This window comes from Ptiloglossa arizonensis, chromosome 2 (assembly GCF_051014685.1).
Source record: "Ptiloglossa arizonensis isolate GNS036 chromosome 2, iyPtiAriz1_principal, whole genome shotgun sequence".
In the NCBI taxonomy this organism is placed as follows: domain Eukaryota; kingdom Metazoa; phylum Arthropoda; class Insecta; order Hymenoptera; family Colletidae; genus Ptiloglossa; species Ptiloglossa arizonensis.
This window is the reverse complement of record NC_135049.1, coordinates 30,788,462-30,803,604: the sequence shown is the minus strand read 5'-3', so window position 1 is coordinate 30,803,604 and position 15,143 is coordinate 30,788,462. Positions and strand designations below refer to the sequence as shown.

Below are 15,143 nucleotides of genomic sequence, written 5' to 3'. Positions count from 1 at the left end.
TTTATACGAACTCGGTCCACTCGTTTCGAGAACGAACCAAACACCCGGAAAAAAGTTTCTTACGAAAGTTTGCTCGTTTCCGAATGAAACTTGCACCGATAAAAAAATATTTACACCGCGTTTCCCTTCGTACGGAACAACCTTCGTACGAACTTTTTTTCGCAATATCTTTGGTCCTACTTACGGTGTAATTTTTCCACCGATAGCTTCTCCAACGTTTCGTTTCTTCTTTGTTCGTTGTTCGTAAAATTGGCGCGTAAAATACTATTGGATTGTTCGGAAACTCGTTCCGTTTCTTTTTGTTGGAAATGAAACACAATTTTTTTAAAGTGTATAAACATTTGATCGAATTATACATTCTTCATTTTGGAAAACGAAATGACTTTTCGAGCAAGCCAATATATTCCGTCGAGGAACAAATTTCACAGACACCCGCGTTACAGATTTTACGTTCGATCGCAAACTTGTTATCGTTTCGAACACGGATGTAGCATCTTCGGCTTGTTTACGAGATTCGTTCGATGGTCCTTGACGTTCGTCTTTGAAGACGAGAATTTGTTGTTCCACTTTCCGTGCAGCGCTCGCGTATTTCTCCTTGTACGTATCCCTTCGCTACGTATATACGAGAAACGAGTCGAAAACGATCCAGAATCGCCGATGGAGAAAAACGCTTTAAAAAAAAAAACGAACCAAAAATCGAAGCAACACCCCCGATTGCCTAACGGCGAATATTTCGTTAAGAGGATTACCCGGGTCCTAAAATATCTCGTTAGGGGCGTGTAGCTGCGTTTTCGGGGTTCTCGCAGCCTGGTTTCTGGTTGTGTACGCATAGGCGTAATCAGTTCGGATAAGAAACAATGGCACGCGCTATCAGCGTCCGCAGGGTGGGCCAGGCGCAGGAATACCGCGCTAAGAGGATTACAAGGTCCCGAAAGATTGTATTTAAGTATGACGCAGGGCGGCCGAATAAGAAGATCGATACCCCCAAAGTACACTTAATACCTCGAATCCCTAATAATAACCGGTGCAAGCTCCGGTCTCTCGGGGGGGTATGAGAGGGCGAGAGGGGCGGTTGTGCGCTCGCGTACGCCGAATGGGGATAATAAGGAGCTGAACGGTAATGTCGCGTCTTTATTCGTGGTCGAGGCTCTCGCTACGGTTCGAGGCTATTTAACGAGCAACCCCCGTAATCCACATCCACTGCACCCCGTAATCCGCCGAGCATACTCTTCCTCCCTCTCTCTCTCTCTCTCTCTCTCTCACTCTCTCTCTATCTATCTTCGGCCTCGAACTCTATCCGCGTAAATACTCGTTTCAAACGTTACCGCGTATTAATTTCCCGCGATTCGCGATATTTATCGATGCAGCGCCGAGGAGGGCACCCCGGGCGATTAATGTTTAGCTTTTATATCCTTTGACAAATACAAACGCCGAGGCGGCGGTACCGTTGCAGGCGTGTATTTTCGTTTTGGTTTCCGCCCGATGGGGGATCGCGGGAGACTGGTTTTCGGGGTGGCCCTGATTCGTTCGGAAAACCTCTCCTACCCGCGTTTATTGATCCAGCGCGATTTTATTGGTTCCCGTTGCCGTGTATTCGCGCGTTACGCGATATTTTCCGCTCGCGACCAAGTATCTCGGTGTAAATCGAGCGCGCCGAGGCCGCACCGAGACCTCGCTCGCTCGCTCGCTCGTTCCCCTCCTCAGGTGGTGAGCATCGCGTCGCGTGGATGGAATTCTCGAATACGGTCGACGCGTTCCCCCGAATCCGAACGTCGACGAGCTTTTACCGCGATCGAGATTCACTCTCGACGATACCTCGACGATTAACGAAACAGCGGGAAACTCGATAGTTTTATTCACCGTGGACGATGGAGATACGACCTGTGGCGCGTCCGACCCCGCTTTCTAGAAAAGAAGCTACCAAATGCTCGCATTCTGAGTAATTTTGACTTTTGAAAGTTTAACGCGGCTTAGAGAAATACTGTAAAATAATAAAAGTAGAATCGTTAATACGAGGTAAACTCTCGACGATTCTCAGATGAGCGAGAAAGTCGAAAGTTTTTTTCACCGTGGACTATGGATACGATCTATGGCGCGACCGACCCCGCTTTCTAGCAAAGAAACGTTAATACGAGGTAATCCTTCGACGATTCTCAAAAGAGCGGAAAAATCGATATTTTATTCACGGTAGACGCGGTTAGACGAACACTAGAAAATAATAAAAGTAGAATCGTTACTACGAGTGTAATAAAAATCGTAATAAAAATTGGATAAAGTGCACGGAAGGAAACGAGTCGAACATGGTCGTGTTGGAACGATCGTAGCATCGAAACGACCGTACGGAATTCGAGCATTCGGGGGCGCCATTTCGTGGCTAAAAGTCGGATTTGTAAGGGGGCAGCGAAGCACGAGGAAAATCACGTTCGAGGCGATCTCGAATCCGCAGAATCGTCCTTCGAGACGCGTATCTCGTCGCGACGTCGATGGAAGTCCGCGTCGTGGATGCGCAACGAAACGGGGACCGAGTGTCCGTGGGTCCTTGTTAGGATCGTCGAAAACACGTCCTGCGCGTAGCTCGTCCTCTCTAAGACGACAATGCCGCGACTCCTTGTCACGTAATCGCATTCGAAGGTAACGAGAGCGGCCGGGGGTACACGGTGCCGGGACGTGTCGATCGGCTCGCCCTCGCTCTCTCCTCTCCCTTTTACCTCGAAATAAAGCTAAGCCGGACAAAGGAGGCGGGAACCTCGTAGGAAATAGAGTCGTAGCCGTGGCGCTAAATCAGGATAATGGTGCCCCATGGGAAGCTGCCGCGGGTCGTCTTGCTATCGCGAGTTGTTACGTTCTGACACAATGCTTTTGCGCGCGGAACGGACGAGTCGGTTCAGAGGGACGATAGAACGGACAGGGAAGTTTCACCCTTTCCTTTGCCTCTGTCTCTCGCGTGTCCGTTCCTCCTGCCTGTCCATTTCTCGCCCCCCTTGTATCGACTTTTCATTTTACGCGCGTCTCTTTCGGCTAGCGACGCACTCGTTCGTCGAACGCTCTCTCGGTGTTGTCGACTCGATTTTTCCTGGAAACAACGCTACGAGGGGTGTAACCATCGGTGCGTTTATCCGTACGGGGGTTGCAAAAGCGTGGAAATTGGCGCAAACGGGCCCGATCGGTCGTCGATTTCCACTCGCGGTAATTTTCGCGTTGATCGACTCTCCCGACGAATCGCTCCTCTCGTCTCTCGGCACTCTCTCTCTCGTCCGTCCTCCCTCGACCAGCTCCCCTCATCTGCTCCCCTGACACTTCGGGTCTCCCACTACGTCGCCCGGGCACACCCCGTAACAACGTAGGCCGAGACGATGGGGCCGAGAGATAAACCTGGCGCCAGCCAGTCCAACCCCTCTGCGCCAGACCGGTGAAACTTCCTCGTCCCCGTTTCTGTCCCCCGGTTTCGTACCCCTGACAAAAACCACCTACAGGTAATACCCCGACGATCGTGAGAGCGAGCCTTCGTGAGAGGGTGCGAGCCGTTGAATGCATAAACACCCTGGAAACAACTTCCTCTCGAACGACACGCGCTCCTGGCGGCGATCTAGCCTTTAATTTCTAATTCCTCGCGAAAATGCCGACCGTGATCGCTTTCACCGTCCCTCTGTCCAGGATTTTCTAACTCGAGAGAGGAAACGGACCATCGAAACGAGGAAGGGAAGAGGTCCGCGCTTTGATTTCTAATTCCTCGCGGGGACCACCACCCTGTGTACACGAGCTTCCGTACAGAGAAGAAGAGACACTTGGGTACAAAACGGACGAGGAAAGACGATTCGATTTCGCACAACCAACTCTGCGCGATTTCTCAAGAGGGTAGAGAAACAGCTTCGATTCGAACAGAGGGCAAGGTTCTTTAATTTCTAATTCGTCGCGCGGATGACAGCGAGGATCGTTTCGAAGCGTCCCTGTGTGCACGGTTTTCGAAACGGGGGAGGAAAAACAGACGCATCGAGGGTGTCCACGGTACCACGGGAGGGTGAACGAACGGGGAACGTAAGAAGAACTCGTTTAGCGGCGCACATTGGAACGATCCGCGCTCGAAGCTGGGCTGGCATTCGAGCCTCCCCTAATCGGGCCGGTGCACTGGCATTCTGGCGTTCCGGTGTTACGGCGCGCCCCGTAACAACGCAGCCCCGAAACGATGGGGTAGAGAGATAAATCTGGTGCCAGCCAGTCCCGACCCCACAGCGCGATGGAACTCTTGTTCACCTCTCTAAGCCTGCTAACTACAGCGCGGCCCACTAAACCGCGCACGTAAACGCACACGGCGAACCGTTTAAGTAGCCTCGAAACGAGCCAGTCGTGGCAACCCCTAACCCCCCTTTCTCGGCATTTCGTACGCGCCGATCCGCTCGAGAGCAACAAAAAGCTTGCAGGTCGCTCGTCGCGACTACCGCGGGATCGCGTCATTTTCCAAATCGTTCGTACGTTTTCCGCTCCGAGGTGAGAGGATCATCGATACGAGATTCCAGGGAATTCGTCGAGAAGGTTTCGAGGTTTCGAGGTTTCGGCGAAAGAGTTCGTGCACCTGTTGGTCGCGATTAGCCATTCCGGATAAATGGTGGAACGATGGGGAGCGAGAAGGACAGGGAACTGGGCGAAGATCTTCACGAACAGTGTTAAAGGATGAGAATTTTGTGCGTTAAGAACTCGAAGGAAGTTCGAGCGGAGAAGATGGGAGAGTTTGAATTTCAATCGACAAGTTGCTACAGTTCCGTTGTCGGAAAGTTGCAAACGCAAGTCGGATAAGATTTCTATTGCATATCGAGTTCCTCTGAACCGAGTTTACCATGATTGAATGCCCAGAGAACGGAGAAATCATCTTTGAATTTCAATCGTGCGACCCGTTGCTACAGTTCCGTGGTCGGAAAGTTGCAAACGCAAGTCGGATAAGATTTCTATTGCATATCGAGTGCTTCCAAACCGAGTTTACCACGATTGGATGCCCAGAGAAGGGAGAAACCATCTTTGAATCCTAATTGTGCGACTCGTTGCTACAGTTCCCTTATCAGAAAATTGCATACGCAACTCGGATAAGATTTCTATTGCATATCGAGTGCTTCCAAACCGAGTTTACCACGATTGGATGCCCAGAGAAGGGAGAAACCATCTTTGAATCCTAATCGTGCGACTCGTTGCTACAGTTCCCTTATGGGAAAATTGCAAACGCAACTCGGATAAAATTCCTATTGCATATCGAGTTCTTCCGATCCGAGTTTACCACGATCGAATGCCCAGAGGACGCAGAAACCGTCTTTGAATTCCAATCGTGCGACCCGTTGCTACAGTTCCCTTATCGGAAAATGGCAAACGCATCGAACTCGGTGAATTTGACTTTGATTTCCACTTGCGCCATCCATCGTTTCTCTTGGCGAGATTTTCCGTCGCGATGGAAATTATCGATGGCTTTTTCACCGAGGGACGATCGATCGTTCGACTTTTCACGGACGAGCGTCGAGAAAGTTGCACCGAAAAAACGAAGCGTGGGATCGTTGCGGCGGAAGGGGCTCGAGACGCATCTCGGTAGCAGTTGCTCGCCAGGAACGGAATATTCAACTAACGTTCGCATACATTAGAATGGTAAATCTCCGGACTATCCTCCGTATCTATGCAATCTCATGCCCCTGGAAGTTCGGCATACCCTGGAACAGCGTAGACCGAAACGATAGGATTAGAGAGATAACCTGTCCAACTCGACCGTGCGAAACCGGCGAAACGCCACCCCTATCTCCGGACCCACTAACACGCGCGTTCACAGCGAATCCACTCGGCCGTGTGTGTGTCTAGCAACCCGCAGACGCGTGCACCCCCTCACCGATATTTATTATCGCTTCGTTAAAGCCGCGAAACTCTTATTGAAAGATACCGCGCGCGTTGCGGTGGTTTTGCCTTAGGATCGGACTCTGCAAACTGTTTTGGATCGGTAGAGGGCTACGGACGGACCCTGCGGTGGTCCGACCAGATCGGACACAGACCTCGGTCGACGAACACGGATCCACCCTATTGTCCTTCCATCTGTGTCGACGTATCGCCAGTGTCCTACGAGTTAACCGACGCGACGGTAATCGGAAAATTCCCACACCTTTGGAAAAACGAACAGCTCTGTGTCCCTTTCGCAAGGCGCGACGAATATTCATCGTTTCGACGCGAAAACAAACAAAAAAAGAAAAAACCTCCGGTGTCAACGAACGAAAATGGTCGAACGTCGCGGAACGAGCAGCCTCGAAATTAAAACGAATCTGGCCGGGGCTGGCGCGATTAATAGCCGTCGTTGGTCTCGGGGACGATTAAACGAATCGGTTCGGTTCGTTTGGCTCGTAATAACGAGCGCGTATAACGAGTCAAGGGGGAGGGGACGAAAGTCCTTCGAATTCGCTGACCGCGTCCACGTAGAAGCGGAGGACCATCGTTGAACATTTTATCCGGGAATACCGATAAACGGGTCGCGCTACGCGTTAATAATCGAGAGCCGATTCGTCGCGTTTAAACGGCAGGAAATACCCGCGAGTGGTAAAATTAAAAAAGAGGCCGGGGTTCTACGTACGCCCCTCGCGCCGAATCATCGGATTCTCCCCGTCGATGAACGCGAGCCGATGTCCACGATCACGGCTCGTTGTACCTTTCGATGGAATTAAACGGAATCGTCGGGAACTCTTCGGGAATGTACCGAAGCGAGTGTATTCGCATCGATGTATCGAGATCGGTTAATCGAAGCAAATAGTTGTCGCGTGAGCGCGAGAAACGAAATCGATCGACGCGGGGGAGGGAAACGATTAGGGCGCACGAGTAGCTAATGAAATGCGGAAGGGGGAGGGGAATTAGCGAATGCTAAAGAGCCGTGGAAGTGCACCGAGCAAAACCCCTGTCGACCTCCCCCACGCCATCACCGCACCCCCGTAAGCGAATCCTGCTTTATTTATCGCGCACTCTCGTTTTATTGGCCGCGTTGGGCAATGAATCGGAAACGCGGGGCTTTGGAAAGGAATTCTCGTATTGTCTTTGTCGCCTTTCGAGCCTCGTAAACCCGAGGCCCCCCGATCGGTCTCGAGACGACGGGGTCGTCCCCCACGATGTCGTAGATTCGCGACACCTTCGAGGGAATTTTCTCGTCGTTCCACGATTCGAAACAATTCCACGACAGTCTCTATCGAAGCTTTCGCGCTTCGAATCGAAAGCTCTCTCAAAATTGCCAAACACGGACTAAGGTATCCCAAGGAAGAAGAAATTCGTCTTTCGAAAAAGATGGGAACACTTACCACGGAAATCGATACAATTTTACGCACGAGTGGTGTTCGCGCTTATCAAACACTGCGTTAAACCGTCCCTGGTGGAATGCGTTACGGTGAAAATGACCCGAGAGAAAACATCCTTGCGATTACAGTAGTCCAAAGGGTCTCGCATCGGATAAACACGAGGGGGCCTGGTTGTTCCGTGTCGAACACCCGTCCGGTGCACCAGGGGGACACGTATAGTTCGCGATCTTCCGATGAAAGAGGTTACAAGCGTAAATCCTCGGTGATCGCGCTCAATGTGTTATTTTTACAAGCCCTGGTAATCCTTCTGTACGTTCGTATAAACTTCCGTGACAATTGTCGCGGTTCGAGGGTTCCGCTCGTCGAGTTTGAAAATTATTCACGAATCGAGGGGGCCCCCTCTCTCTGGTTTGTACGTTCGAGAACGCAACGCGGGAACGGATCGCGACGCAACGGTTGGCGCGGTACGAAATCCATCGGCGCGGTTTCATTGGCCAGGGGGTGGAAAATTCGTCGAACGACCAGCACTTTTTGGGGTTTCCGGTCGCGGGGGAGATGATTCGTTGGGAACGGGGTTCGCGGGCTGGTTGGCCGAAGCGCGCGATACAAGCTCTATAGCGCAATCACTTTCGATTATCCGAAAAACCGTCGGTGATTAAAATGACGCCGGCGATAAATCTGGCTACGGTGGGAAACACACGGGGGGGATGTTTGGGGACTGCCAGCAGAGATGAAACTCGAATCGAGGCGGAACCCCCGCCCATCGGGACGTGGAACGCTCTCCTTCTCCCTCTCTGTCTCTCTCTCTGGATCGGACGGCTAATTATATTTGACAGCGATTTGTGACGCGAGAATTTAACGCGTTTTTCAAATTCTCCCCGTGGTTGATTTACGTGCTTTCGCTCGTTCGCTCCGTTTCCGTCGCGAACATTGTAATTGATAAAGCGAGGAAAGCTTGTTGTTGCGCGCTCGGAACCGTCGCTCGTAAATCGCGTACCCCTTGGCCCGCTCGATGATCCGGAAAAACACCGACAATTACAACGACGTCTGGCTGTATAAATCGTCGTCACCTTCCACGAGAGGACACCATTAGCCAGCGAGACAACACCGTTAACGTCTCCGTCTCTCGTACCCGAACTTTTGCCCTCCTTCCATCCCTCCCTCTTTCTCGAACGGGCATTCTTGGCGCCGATACCGAGCAACGAACCTCGTTGCATTTCTGATAGTTTCGCGCTCGCCGATACAATTCCGTGTTTCGTAAGCCCCCGGTAAATAAATCGAACGTTCACGCAAGTTCCAAGTTTCGAGTCCCATTCATACCGGGTTCTATTCACCGTCGCCATTGTACCTGACGAATAATACGACGGTGGTCCTCGCTACCGGTGATTTTCGACGGTTCCTTATTATTCTCGCGACATTTCGATCGGCAATCGGTTCTCCAACGAAATATCAAATTCTCGCGAGCTACGATCGAGTGCACGAGTTCCCTTGGCAGGCTGCCGAACAAGTCCTTAGCCAGTTCGGATGGAAACGCGCGTACGCCGGCTGAAAAAGGAGACGATGGAACAGGGATGGAAGAGGGTCGAACCGTGTTTCCTCGTACCGAGCTCTGGAGAGACGCGACCCGGTGGACCCTGTTGTCTTACACTTCGGGACGTTCGGTGGTCGAGGACCTTGTATACGGAGTGGTCCGTAATTCATGGTACCGACTCGGCCAGGGAGATTACACAGCTCGAAATAAGAGAAAATCCCCGTAATCCAGGCTCCAGCAGTCGCGAGGAGGAAGCTTGGCGGCTGCAGTGTCTCCACCAGCGGGGAGTTTTCTTGGATCGTTTTTACCGGAGTAACGAGGTTATACTCGATTGGAATTATTTTCTTTGCGTTATCTCGAACGACATCGAGCTTCGGTTCCATAGTGACCATGGACGCTAACTTGTAAGTCTTTGGCTGTTCTAAGAGTGTCGAAGATGGAAAAGGTGAAGGGAGAGCGTTTCATCTCGGGGCTGCTAGTGGACTCGTCGGTAAGGTAACCTAGCAGCCCCTGTGTTGGAGTGAATGCAACAATGATCCTAAGGGTCGATGTCAGTTTGAAGGACTGTCTCCATATTGGCGCGGAAGGGTCGTCAACGGTTTGGCTATTTTTCTTTTGGCTTTTTTCTATTCAGTTCCAAGTCGAGAGTCACGAAGACCACACTGTCGTCGTTCACGTCAAGCCATATTACCGTATACTTGTTTCTTCGGACTTTCTATTCTCATATGTACAAAAAACTATACTACTGAATACGCGAGATCCCTGCATATCATAATCTGAACTTTACAACACCCTGCCTTATACGCCAGGGCATTGGGAGATCGGTGAGAGACCGTAAACACACCGACCGGAGCAAGTACTCGTACTTGGGGAAAACGGTCGGTTTCCTTCTGGTAGCAAGCGTGGGTCACAAGTCGATACTCGCGAAAGATCGCGAAAAGAAGTATACCACTACCGGTGGATTCGAACACGGAACAACCTCTCGTCTTTCGTCGAGGAGGGATCTCGATTTCGGTTACAAGGTATCGCGTTGTCGATTCGTGTTCGCTACCGGCGTTTAACGCGCAATTCCGTCAACGATACGGCCGTTACTGACAACAATAGGGGGATGCTCTGTGGTTAGTATAGCGATAAAGTTAACGGGTCGTTAACCCGACGGTGTCGAAGGAAGATTCCGATGGAAAGAACACCGTGTTCCGTGGCTCGAGACACCGTTTACGCGCGACGATGCGTTTCTTCTCGTCGACTAATGGACGAGAATCACGGTCCAAGCGGCGAGAAAAATATCGTCCGGCGTGTCTTCGCATACGAGCAGCCGAAAAATCGAGCCCGCCGTTAAACGGGTGAACGCGGAATAAATTGGCGTCGTTAAAACGTGATTCGGTGAGAACGGAACGAGGGAGAACGGGATGGAAGGCGACACTCACCGTACGCAATTGATCTCGCGAAGCGTTTTCGACGCCGGATTAATCGGGTTTGACCGCGCCACCGTAAAGTATCGAACGGCACGCGTCGACATAATTCACTTATGTTTGTTATGGGTTGCCATGGAGTGAGATATAACCTGACCGAAACAGCTATTGTTGGCGACCCGCCAGTACCCAGCAAATATAGACGCCAGTTTGCCTCCCCGTACTCCCAAGATTCGTAACTCGTTCATTACTCCTCCGGCTGTCGTTTCTTTTGTTCACCGGTTTTCTTTCGTTCTTCCCCTTCCTCTCCTCGTTTCGCTCGGAACTTCGTTATTTTTTCGTATTTACCGTCCCGTGGCAAGACTCGAAACGAAGATAAAGTGGATCGTCCAACGGCGCTAGAAAGTGTTGGGACACCTGCTGTTTCGAATCTTTGGAATTTTCGGGGTGGATTACTTTTATCGTATCGCGCCTACCGTGAACGATATCGATCGGGGAGACTCTCGTTTCTCCTCGTGAACGTTGTCACCGTATGGACGATAAATAGGAATTGGTTTTAAATACCGAGTTCAAAGTGGTCCGAGAGGTGCGCGAGGATCGATACGGTGGTGTTTTCGATACCGTGTCCCGTAACCGAGGCTATGAGAACGGATTTTCTTAATTCGTTGGAACCGTGGCGGCTTTTAATTTAACGAAAGAAGATGGAGCAAGAAAATACGAAAAGGAAGAATGACGGTTTCGATGAGGCATTCTAACAAGCCTTGCCTTATGCGCCGGGACATTGAGAGATCGCTAAAGGATCGTGCGTACACCGATCGAAGCTGGTACGTGAACTTGCGGGAAACGATCAACGTATATGCCTCTGTTGGCGAACACGGAAATATGTGGTCGCGTAACGTTGCAAAAAGTCGATCTCGTTCCAACGAGAACGGAGCAACGTCCCGAGACCGGCTACAAAGGGATTTCAGTTCGGCTCGAGGATGCCAAAATTGGTAACTGGACTTTCGGGGGATCGAGTTTCGAGAGACGCGTAAACTACGGGATGGACGCTGCGTTATCGTCCCTAATGCGGGGAAGTTGTTACGGCAAAAACCGTAGCCGCTTATCTCTCGGTTCGCTCGAGCAAAGAAAATCCATTTGAACGTGGTCTCGCTCCGGTCCGCTGCCTCCACGAGAGATACAGTACCGCGGAGGAGGGCCAAAGTCCGATTAGAAACTCTGATTATCGCGTATCGAGTTGATAGGAGGGAAGGGTGATCGACTCCCCTCGTCTTACGGGAAATATTATTTTCTTCTTCCGTCGGTGAAAACAAAATCCATTTGGAGTTTCGAGTCGCTCGTATCGCCGCGATAACGGATACGCGCTCTTTTTCCCGCGAGTATTCGCGGAAGCTGGCTACCTCCGAGTCGGCTGGTCTTGATGGAAAAACTTGGACCGAGAACGAAGAACCGGACGTCCCTAGGTGGAGGTGGACGAGAAGTCTGCCACTACGCGCGACGAAAAAGTTGTTGAATTTTGGCCGAGCGTCGGACGGCCGTGGAATTTTGAATTAGCTCCGACGAGCTGCCGGGAATAAAAAGGGAAACGAGAGTCTGGCAAAAAGGAGCGGGAGCGAACCTCGATCCTCGAGCGGACGAACGTTCGCTCGAGGGGGCTCTGCTATTTTTCGGGGCTGAAAATTCCGAATTCTTTATCATTTTTCTTTCTACCGGAAGGAATAATTGCATCCGAACGAACATCGGCCGACACGTACTTTGTGCAATGCGATTCAACGAGATGTGTTTGCGTATAGGTGCATATTTTCACGCGATACGGAAATGTGGATTTAACTGGTAAGGAATGGCATTGAAGAAAGTGACGTTTGAAAACAGATTTTTCTATCGTAATTGTTGGAATGCAACGACTTGAATCGATACAGCCCTTGAGAAGACACGGGGGAGGGGGTCGTTACCAAATTGGTTATTTTTCGTTTGGTGTCCCGAAGTGACCGTTACGGTCTAGTCGTTCATCGCCATGCCCCGTTGCACGACTCTATTATCTTAACTACTGTTTAAATAAACCTTCCATTTACTTTTCTCTTGTATTCAACAATTCCATTATTCCACAGTAATATTCCTTCTTCGAGTTTTCGCGTCGTCGAAGACGAAGCAGACATTCGAGTGGTCTCCTCTTTGTAATTGATTTCTTTACCCCAAAGAAAATGAAAAGAAAAATTAGCTGTACCGCTTTGATCGTATTCGACTCTTCTCCAGGGTAATCTTCTCCGGATACTCGCCTCGAGTCTCGAAAGGAGAGTGGAAAAAATAAAGTATCGACTTTTCGAAGCGAAACTACCCAAGCAGACTGTTCCTTTAATATTCCGCGAAGACGACGTCACCCGTCGTCACCGTGAACGCAACGTGGCTCGGTTATCCGACGTTTCGAAACTTTCGTTGACGAGCTCGCCGAGTTTTGACGTCGGCCGCGTTCGAGTTTCGCGAAAATTTCGAAGAGCCCGTCCTCGTCGTAAAATCACGATCGATGGGACGACGTCGACGATGTCGTCGCGGATGAGACCGCGTCGAAGCAGTTGAATCGCGAAGGAGTTGCCCTCGCGAAACAATGGAATCATCGAGAAGAGGGAAAAAGTCGACGCAACGATCAACTCGTCGTAGCGCGAAAGAACCAGACGAGGGTTTAGGGGTTCGTCGTGCGAATCGAACGGTAGACCAATTAAATCGAGAAACCACGATCCCGATGATACGTGTTTCGAGAAATTCACGTGAAACCCGGTCGAACTCGAAGAAGTTTCTCGGAGAACCGATATAACCCCGGTGGGGGTGGAACACGGGGGAGAGCTACTCTGCATTTCGTTTAATATTCGAGCCGTGGTTTCTTGTTGGCCCTTTACACGCTTTACATACAATACCTACTTTCGGATTAACAGCGTGAAAGTCGTCGGGAAATTATGCGCGAAGGAAGAAAAGGGGGTCTCGAGTGAAAAGTGTCCCCTTCGGACTTTAACTTTGGCGGCTGGAATAAATTTGAAAGAATGTATTAATCACGGCCCAGGGGGGAGGACGAAATTAACGTTCTAATGGGATTCAGGGTGGTTCCGGGCCCGCGTATCGTGAATTTCTCCACTCGTTACCAATTTTAGACGTTCGATCGTTCCAGTCCCCGGTTCGTCGTCGTCGCCTAAACGCGTACGGCGAGAACTCGAACGCGAAATTCTATTTCCCGTGTACGACGGTGGGACGTTATTCGCCCCTCGTCCATCCCTCGAATTCCAATTCTACGATAGAAACGAGCGACTGTCATTTCGGCGAGCGAGAATCGATCCGTCGCTCGAAAGAAACGTTCATTTATTCACGCGTGTCGTTGACAGTTACGCAAATCCTCCCCGAAGCTCTCTCTCTCTCTCTCTCTCTCTCTGGTGCGCGCAGTTGTCGGGATTAACGTTTGGCAACTGGGTCATCTGTGCAGCTCGATATCAACGCGCGTCCGTGAAAGTTGCGGCGCAAAGATTTTATTTATGAGTTTGTTTGCGGCGGCGGGGCGCGCGACCCTCTCGCCGATAAGTGGCTATGGGGGTCCTCGTGGAAGCGTGCTTCTGGCAGATTGCACGCGCGGTTACGGGGGTTGAGTGGAAAAAAGAGAGAAAGAGAGCGCGCGAGAGAGTCCAGGACCAGTTAGCGGAGGCAAGAAGAGAGGGACAGGGGGCTCGGTGTCCCGATAGCCGGGAATACGAGGCTCGCTCTCGGTTCTTTATTTACCATAAAATTCCGGCGCGGAGCTCGCCAAGCGGAATGGATTTCGACCGCGACTAAAATTTTATTACCGTCCCCCATGACAAACTGCCCAATTGCTAACCACCCGATACGCTAATAGCGCCCATGTTTCACGGTAAATAAACAAAAAAAAAAAAAAGGAAAAAATAGACCACCGGCGAGAGTCGCCCCCGTGCCGGAGGGTGAGACGGGAGAAAAAAGTTTATTCGTTATTCGATCGGAGCAACGCGTGCCCCGACCGCGACCGAGCGTCCTTTCGGCTTCGAAAAACACGGATCGACGAGCGCGTTGGATCCTCGGGATACAAAAGCGCGAACAAAGGACCGTTTAACCCCACGATCGAGCGATCCGGTGAAAAATCAAGCCCCGTTTCTTCGGAATCGGAAGCTCCTCGTTCCATCGCGTCCCCTCTCCTTCGAGGTGAACACGGACGCGGAGGGGTGGAAGAAAAAAGAAAAAAGGAAGCGAAAGAACGAACCAGGTGCGCGACTCTCGCAACCGCTTCAATTACTCATCGACCCGGTAATTGCTCCAGCGTGGATTACGCGACTATCGAGGAAAAAAGGCGGTTGTATTTCTCGACCCTCGCGATTCGACGCGGACGCACGTGCACGAAAACATTTTCCAAAGAGCGAGAGGGGGCAGACCAGCCGCCGCCGCCGCCGTCACCACCCCCGCCCCCGCCCCCTCCCGTACACGCAGTCTACTATACCCGTACGTATCAATTTACTTGGAAACTAGTTATCCGCGCGCTTCCCTCCGCGCGCGTATACTTAGCAGATTGCTCGGGCACCGGGAGTATTCGTGAAAACTGTCCCCCCTTTCGACCCCCGGTATTACATCCCAACGAACGGGTATTCATATTCATAGGTGTTCCGCGAATTCCGGGGATTTCGCGATCTTGCACGGATCCAGACACACCACCCCTACGATCCCTTCTTCCCTCCTACGACTCCACGGACTCGATAAGTACACGGTGCCGTGATTCGCCGTAATTTTCGAGCGAGACCGTTCGGGGGCGAGGGAATCGTTCGCGTGCTCCAAGCGAGAGATTCCGTGCCGCGACTTTCGCCCTCGCGCGCGAACGTTTCCCGCTTTTCCCACCGTCTGAGCGTTCCTGAAGAAAGGAGGCTC

The 15,143-nt window shown here is 51.2% G+C and overlaps 1 protein-coding gene across 1 annotated transcript in view; it reads left to right on the top strand.

The window, feature by feature from the left end:
* The window catches only part of Mthl1 (adhesion G-protein coupled receptor methuselah-like 1), a 179,517-nt gene that overhangs the window by 150,324 nt on the left and 14,050 nt on the right, over positions 1 to 15,143 (top strand). The window lies entirely within an intron of this gene.